The sequence below is a fragment of the Acomys russatus genome, chromosome 4 (genome assembly GCF_903995435.1).
Source record: "Acomys russatus chromosome 4, mAcoRus1.1, whole genome shotgun sequence".
Taxonomy (NCBI): Eukaryota; Metazoa; Chordata; class Mammalia; order Rodentia; family Muridae; genus Acomys; species Acomys russatus.
In genome coordinates this window covers 4,696,903-4,704,638 of record NC_067140.1, presented here as the reverse complement: position 1 = coordinate 4,704,638, position 7,736 = coordinate 4,696,903, and positions in this window count along the sequence as shown.

Here is a 7,736-nt window from a genome sequence, read left to right as displayed (position 1 = left end):
GGCCAATCGCGGGCTTCGAATGCTCCTTTTCCCCCCGCCCCTCCGCGGTTTGCCAGCCGGTGGCTGCAGCCTGGGCTCTGCGCTCCCAGTCTCCGGCTGAGTGGAGGTGACGGCCCGAAATCCCTGCCCCCAGTCACCCACAGATCTCGCAGTGAAAGCGACCCCCCGGCCCCCCTCCGCCTCCACACACAGTCCTCTGCAAGAATCCCATCTCGCCGCTTTCTCTGCATATAACCCTGCTCCCTCACTCGTCCCAGCGCTCCGCACATCCCTTCGCCTGCATCTTAAGTACAAGACACCCCACCCCCACCCTCGCCGCTCTCCATCTGTAAGTCCCTTTTACCGCCCCCCCCCATTCCCCGCCCCCCTTGTCCTTTACGGCTTCTCCACAGTGCCCTTCTTCCCTTCCTATCTCTCCTCTGTCTTATCTCTCTATACGTTTTCTATTTTCCCAGCCCTCCCTTTTTTTTTTTTTTTTTCTTTTTTTTTTTTGGTGGGCTTGAGCAGATCTTGCCACTTAGGCAGTTACAAAGGATCACCTGCGAGTGTGGGGGAGTTTGGTGGGGCTGGCGGGAGAGTTGCCCTGAGTAGGCCGCGGAAAGATTGTTCTAAGCTGAATAAACATTGACCTGGAGACAGCTCAGCCTAGAACGTTTACACACCTTATTTAGCCCACGTCATTACCAGAACAGGACAGAGGAGTGACAGACAGGACGGGGATTGTTAGTCCAGATTTACATATGGAAAAACTGAGATTTACAGGCACATGCGCTGTAAGCCCAGTACTTGGTAGGTAGACGTGGGTTCAAGGGTTTGAAAGACAGCCTGAGCTACAGGAGACTCAAAAGGGAGAGAGGGAAAGGACTTCCTTCTGCCAGACTGCCAGTTGACACTGAACATTTGCCATATGCTAAGCACTGTGTGGTTTCTTAATCTTCACAATCAATTCAAAAGGTAGGTACCATCCTCCTTTCACAGTTAAAGAGACAGACCAGGAGCATCTAAGTAACTTCTCAGTGTAATTAAGCAATAGTCGATGGCAGAGCCAGGAGTTTAACTCACAGGTACTGGCCTTGGTATCTGTACCAGAGGGTCTGAACTTCTGGATTCTAAAGTCTCTTCAGGGAGAGTCCTGCGTCTCAACTGTGTGATTTCAAGTAAATCCTTACCATTCTGGGCCTTGGCTTATCTGTCATGCAGCCATAGATATTCAACCTTAGAGCTGACAGAGTTTTCCAGATTCTCATCCCCAAGAGTCTGCCAAGTTCATATTCCAGGGCCCAGCTCTGGCAGTGACCTGCAAGATGCTTAGGGGATTCCCAGGGCTAGAGCTTCTGGGTCTCTAAGTAGAACAGAGCTGGCAGATGAGGCTCGGAGAGCGGCCAGCAGCAGCTAGTTCAGAGCTCCATGCTCTGGCGATTTCAAGAACCCTGCCCAGCCTGGTCAGAAAGCCATAGGGAGGGCTGAGCCCTGCCAGGCAGAGAAGAGAGCCGGAAAGTAATACCCAGAGGCCCGAGGGAAGGCGATTAGCACTGTGTTCCTTACACTAGAGTTTCCAGTGTGCTCTCATTTGTGCAAACCTGAGCCTCTGCCTAGCACGGCCACTTCCCACTAATCCCATACCCTCCCTTGACCTCCTTGTTGACAAACTAATGCTGAACACGTCCCTCCTGTCACACCAGGAGTTTGCTCTAAAACCTTATGTTTTCTCAAAGCCCCACAGTTCCAACAGCGCTCGTGTCTGCTCTTCACAAGCCAGACCAGGTCCTCTCCAGCACTGTCCTCTCTCTTCTCCTTTGTCGTCTCAAAACTCTCTCACCTCCATGACTTACCTCCATGACTTTGTTTAAGCTCTCTCCTCTTCCTGGGTTGCCTCTCCATGCCTGTCTAACATTCTTTCCCCGTCTTCAAAATTCTCCTAGTACTCCTTAGGGGTGGCCACTCTTGTCCTACTCATGTGCCAGTGACGACTTTGATGGGCGGCCTCATTTGTTTGTTCAATAAATAGTAAGTAGCTGAGTGTGTTGCTTGCAACCTGTAGTCCTACCTGCTTGGTGTCTGGGAACCACCTGGCTAACACTGTGTACACACAGAAAGAGGGGGGGGGGGGATCAGGCAAGCCTGGTCTCATAGATAACCACCTGTCTCTGCCTCCCAAGTATTAGGATTAAAACAAGTGCTACCATACTCAGAGAGACCCAATTAAAAATAAAAGCATCTAGGTAGATGGGCTGGAGGGATGGCTCAATGGCCAAAAGCTCTGGCTGTTCTTCCAGGGATCCTGAGATCAATTCCCAGCACCTACATGGTGGCTCACAACTGCCTAAAATGGAACCCAATGCCCTCTTCTGGTATGCAGACATGCAGACAAGGTACCTAAATACATTCCATATTTTTTTTTAATTGGCTGGAGAGGTAGCTCAGCAGTTAAGAGCACTGACTGGTCTTTCAGGGGATCTAGATTTGACTCTCAGCACTCACATGACGTCTTATCAACATCTTAACTCCAGTTCTAGGGAATCTGATGACTTCTTTCCTGATCTCTGGGAACACCAGACATGCATATGGTGCACAGCTGTACATGCATGCAAGCAAAGCATCTATATACATAAAACTAAAACTTGCCAGGTGTGGTGGCGCATACCTTTAATCTCAGCACTGGGGGAGGGGAGCAAGGCAGAGGCAGGAGAATCACTGTGAGTTCAAAGCCAGCCTGGTCTACAAAGTGAGTCTAGGACAGCCAAGGCTACACAGAGAAACCCTGTCTTGAGGGAGAAAAAAAAAAAAAACCTTCAACTCTATACACCTCAAAATATTTTTAAAAGATCTAAAAGCACTCTGAACCACTGAGAAATCTCTCCAGCCCCTATTAAAATAACAAGCAAGCAGGGCTGGAGAGATAGCTCAGTGGTTAAGAGCACTGAATGCTCTTCCAGAGGGCTTGGTTCACAGCAACCACATAGCACATCACAACTGTCTGTAATTCCACTTCCAAAGGAGTCAGCACTCTCTTCTGATCTCCTCAGGCATTGCAAACATGAGAAGTAGACATGCAAGCAGGTAAAACAGCCATACACATAGAAAAAAAAAATCTTAAAATATTTTTTTAAATAGCAAGCAAGATGCTGGGCATGGTGGCGCACGCCTTTAATCCCAGCACTTGGGAGGCAGAGACAGGTGGATCTCTGTGAGTTCCAAGCCAGCCTGGACTACAGAGCAAGTTCCAGGACAGCAGAGTTGTTACACAGAGAAACCCAGTCTCAAAAAACAAAACAAAACAAAAAAGTAAATAAGTTAAATAAAATAACAAGCAAGTATTGGTGCCTGTGTGTGTGTGTGGTGTGTGTGTGTGTGTGTGTGTGTGTGTGTGTGTGTGTGTGTGTGAGCAAATGAGTGATTGACATCCCAAAGATAGACCCTTGTCTACATAGTTCCCTAATCAGGCTATATCTGATATATAGAAGATTCTAATCAAAGGCTTAGTCCTTGTATCCTAAAGCCTACAGACTGTGTGTAGCATGGGAGTCTCCCTGTATCTTGGTAGAAGCACCAAGTTCTGGTTCCCCAAGTCTAGAGAGTAGGGCTCTTGGCATCCACTCTGGTACCCTAATTGACCTGGATTCTGTTCCCAATATTGGCTGTACCCAATGTTCAAGCTGCTAGGCCAAATTCCAGTCTACTTGGGACTCTAGCCTGGTCCTGGCAACTATCAAAAGGGGCTGGGGCTTAGTGGTAGAGCAGACACCCCCAATGCATGATGTCCTAGCTCCATTCCCCAGTACTGCCAAAATAAACATACAAATAAAAAGGCGCTGGAGGGATGGCTCGGTGGTTGAAAGCACTTGATGCTCTCCCAGAGCACCCAAGTTTGACTCCTAGAGCCCACACAATGGCTCACCACCATCTGTAAGGCCGGATTCGGGGTATGTGATGGCTCCTCCTGACCTCCCTGAGCACCAGGCATGAAGGCTGGTGTGCACACACACAAGCAGACAAAATGCCTACACATGTAAAATCTCTCTTTAAAAAATAGTATCGTAAGCCGGGCGTGGTGGCGCACGCCTTTAATCCCAGCACTCTGGAGGCAGAGGCAGACGGATCGCTGTGAGTTCGAGGCCAGCCTGGTCTACAAAGCGAGTCCATGATGGCCAAGGCTACACAGAGAAACCCTGTCTCGAAAAACCAAAAAAAAAAAAAAAAATAGTATTGTGACAGGAGTCTACCCTGTAGCTTCACATCCAGTGAGACAAAGTACCATTCCTGTAGACATATGTGGATGTACATTAACATACATACGTATCTGTGTGCAAATATACACAAATGTGTAGATGAGGTCACACCCATGGGACCAGCAGCTGCCCATGTCCGTCCAACCTATCTAACTCATCCTGCTCATTCCCAGGTGTGAGCATCTGCCTAGTTTTATGGGCATTGGTCAAGGGGCCACCCCTGTCTTCGTGAATAGGCCTTGAGTTTGCATTTGCCATGCCCCGAGGACTCTGACCTGCCTTGGGGCCTCTACTTTAAGGGCTGGGATGTGTCAGCCTAGGCATGTCCTTCATGGGACCTTAGATGTGTGCATAGCAGGCCTGAGCCAGTCTGTGATGACTTGCTGATCACTTCCCACCTCTCTTTCCCCCTAACCCTTGCTTTAAGGTAGAGACTGAGACAGGAGAGAGGAAACCCTCGAGTGTAGGTAATTTTCTTTCTTATTTTGTTGGCACTCTGGGGGCTTGAACTCAGGGCCTCATGCATGCTAAGTGGGCACTTTACCACGGAACCATGTCCTCTCTTTTCCTTTTTCTTTTTTCTTTTTTTTTCTTTTTTTTTTTTTAGCATTTTCCAAAGCTTCCCAGGTTGGCCTTGAACTCAGTCTCTAGGCAAGGAAAGCCTTCAGTATACAATCCCCCTGCCTCATCATACCAAGCTGCTATATGACAGGCCTACAGCACAAACCTGGCAAATAATATATTCTTTCTATTTTACTGTTGAAGAAACTAAGACTGAAAGGAAGAAACTTTCGAAATCCGGCCACTCAGGCCTATCCATGTCAGCTCTGAGCAGTAACTGCTTCTCCTCTAGAAAGAGTCCTAGATTCGTATGTTTATATTTATTTATGGGGGAAGTGTGTGCCATGATACATGTGGCAGGGGGCAGAGGGCAAGAGTTGTGGAGTTGGTTTTGCCCTTCCACTTTTTTTTTTTTTTTTTCATGACAGGGTTTCTCTGTGTAGCCCTGGCTATCCTAGACTCACTTGTAGACCAGGCTGGCCTCAAACTCACATCGATCCACCTGCCTCTGCCTCCCAAGTGCTGGGATTAAAGGCGTGCACTGCCGCTGCTGCCGCCACCACCACCCCACCCCCAGCTGTCCTTCCGCTTTTAAGTGGGTTTTAGAGATTGAACTCAGGGTTGCCAGGCCAGGTGTGAAAAGCTCCTTTTTGTCCTATTGCTGTAATAAAACACCATGACCGAGACATTTTATAGACGGAAAGGTTTCAAAGAGTAAAGGCCACCATGGCAGGGAGCACGGCAGCAGGCAGGCAGGCATGGTGCTGGAGCAGCAGCTGAGAGCCCACATCCTACCACTGGGCAGAAGGAACTACCTGGGAGTGCCATGGGCTTTGGAAACCTTAAAACCCCTCTCCTAGTGCAGCACCTACTCAACAAGGCCACACCCCCTGATCCTTCCCAAACCGTCCCACCAACTGTTGGGACCAAGTACTCAAATATGGGCCCATGCTCATTCAAACCAACACACCCACCAACCCATCTTCATAGCTTCCTCCTCCCATTTTTTTCTGTTTTGTTTTGGTTTTTTGTTGTTGTTTATTTGTTTGTTTGTTTTGTACCTCTATGTGAGGTGCTGGCCATCCTAGAACTCACTTTGTAGAACAGGCTGGTCTCAAAATCAGACATCTGCCTGCCTCTGCCTCCTAAGAGCTGGGATTAAAGGCCTGTGCCACTGTCACCACCATCCAGGGCCCTCTTTTTTTGGGGGGGTGGGGGTTCGAGACAGGGTTTCTCTGCGTAGCCTTGGTGTCTGGGAACTCACTTTGTAGACCAGGCTGGCCTCGAACTCAGAGATCCACCTGCCTCTGCCTCCCGATTGCTGGGATTAAAGGCATGTGCTACCATGCCCGGCATTTTCTTTCTTTTCTTTTCTTTTCTTTTTTTAATTTTATTTTTCTTGTTTTTTGAGACAGGGTTTCTCTGTGTAGCCTTGACTGTCCTAGACTTGCTTTGTAGACCAGGCTGGCCTCAAACTCACAGAGATCTGCCTGTCTCTTCTCTCTCTCTCTCTCTCTCTCTCTCTCTCTCTTTTAAGGCAGGGTCTTACTCTACCCTTGGCTGGCTTCTACATTGCCATACTGAGTTTGGAACGTAGCACAATGGTAGAATGTTTGCATTCTGGGTTACACAAGAACCTGTCTCCTAACTCCAAAAAGCCAGTGCTTAGGAGGTGGGAGAAATTGAGTGTTAGGCAGCCAGGGGGTAGTGGGGTGGGGGGAGTACTATCTTTACATTCAGACATCTTTGAGTTGAACAAGCAAGATTTTTGAGACCTTCTGTGGTGGCTCACACCTGAATTTCCAGCATTTGGGAGATGAGTCTGGCAGAATGATGTGTAACTTGTGTGTTCAAGGCCAGCCTGTGCTCCAAGAGACAATGTCTCTAAATAAATAAATAGGCCACCACATGATTCAAAATCTCAAAGAACAAAAGAACAGGTTTCTTTCCCACCTCTGCCACTAGCACTTTACAGTGTACTCCCACTCGTCACAGAAGACTGCCCTTACCAGTCCCTTGTGTGACCTGGCAGAAATATCCTCTGCATTCACAAACATGTAGCAAATGATCGCTCACCAGTGGTGGCAGCACATTCCTTCAGTGCCAGCACTTGGAGGCAGAGGCAGGTGGAGCTCTGAGTCTGAGGTCAGCCTGGTCAACAGAGACAATTGCAGGGCAGCCAGAGCTACAGAGCTATAGAGAGAAACCTCCATCTCAACAAAACAAAACAAAACAACCTCCCCCTTTCAAACACAAATGTTAGTGTACTACACATAGATTTTAAATTTGAGATTTCTTTTTAAAGGTTTATTTGTATGTGTGTCTGTGTAAATATATGCCACATGCATGCCTGATATCCATGGAGGCCTGTTGGGTCCCTAGGACCTGAGTTATAGAGAGTTTTAATCCACCTGGTGTGGTTTACACTGAACTAAAATAAACAAAGGTCCTCCAGAGGAATGGATGGTCAGCTGCTGAACCATCTCTCCAGCGCCACGAATTTTTTTTTTAGAAGACAGGGTTTGTACATTGTCTCGGCTGGTCTTGAACTTTTAAGCTTCTTGTTTCAGTGTCCTCAGTAGCTAGAATTACAGTCCAGTGCCATCAGGTCGACCTTGAATTTTCTTATGTTTTTTTTTTTTTTTAACGCAATAATACGGGGACTGGAGAGGCTAAGAACACTGGATGCTCGTCATGAGGACATGGGTTCAATTCCCAGCACCTACATGGTGGCTCACAACTCTAAGTCCAGTTTCAGGGGATCCAATACCGTCTTCTGGCCTCTGAGGGCACAAGGCACACATGTGGTACACAGACATATGTGCAGGCAAAACACCTATACACATCAAAGGAAATGAATTTAATAATATAACATGGAGATAAGTCCCTAATTATACATAGCGTTCTGCCTAGTTCTTTTTTGTTTTTTGTTTTTGTTTCTTGAGA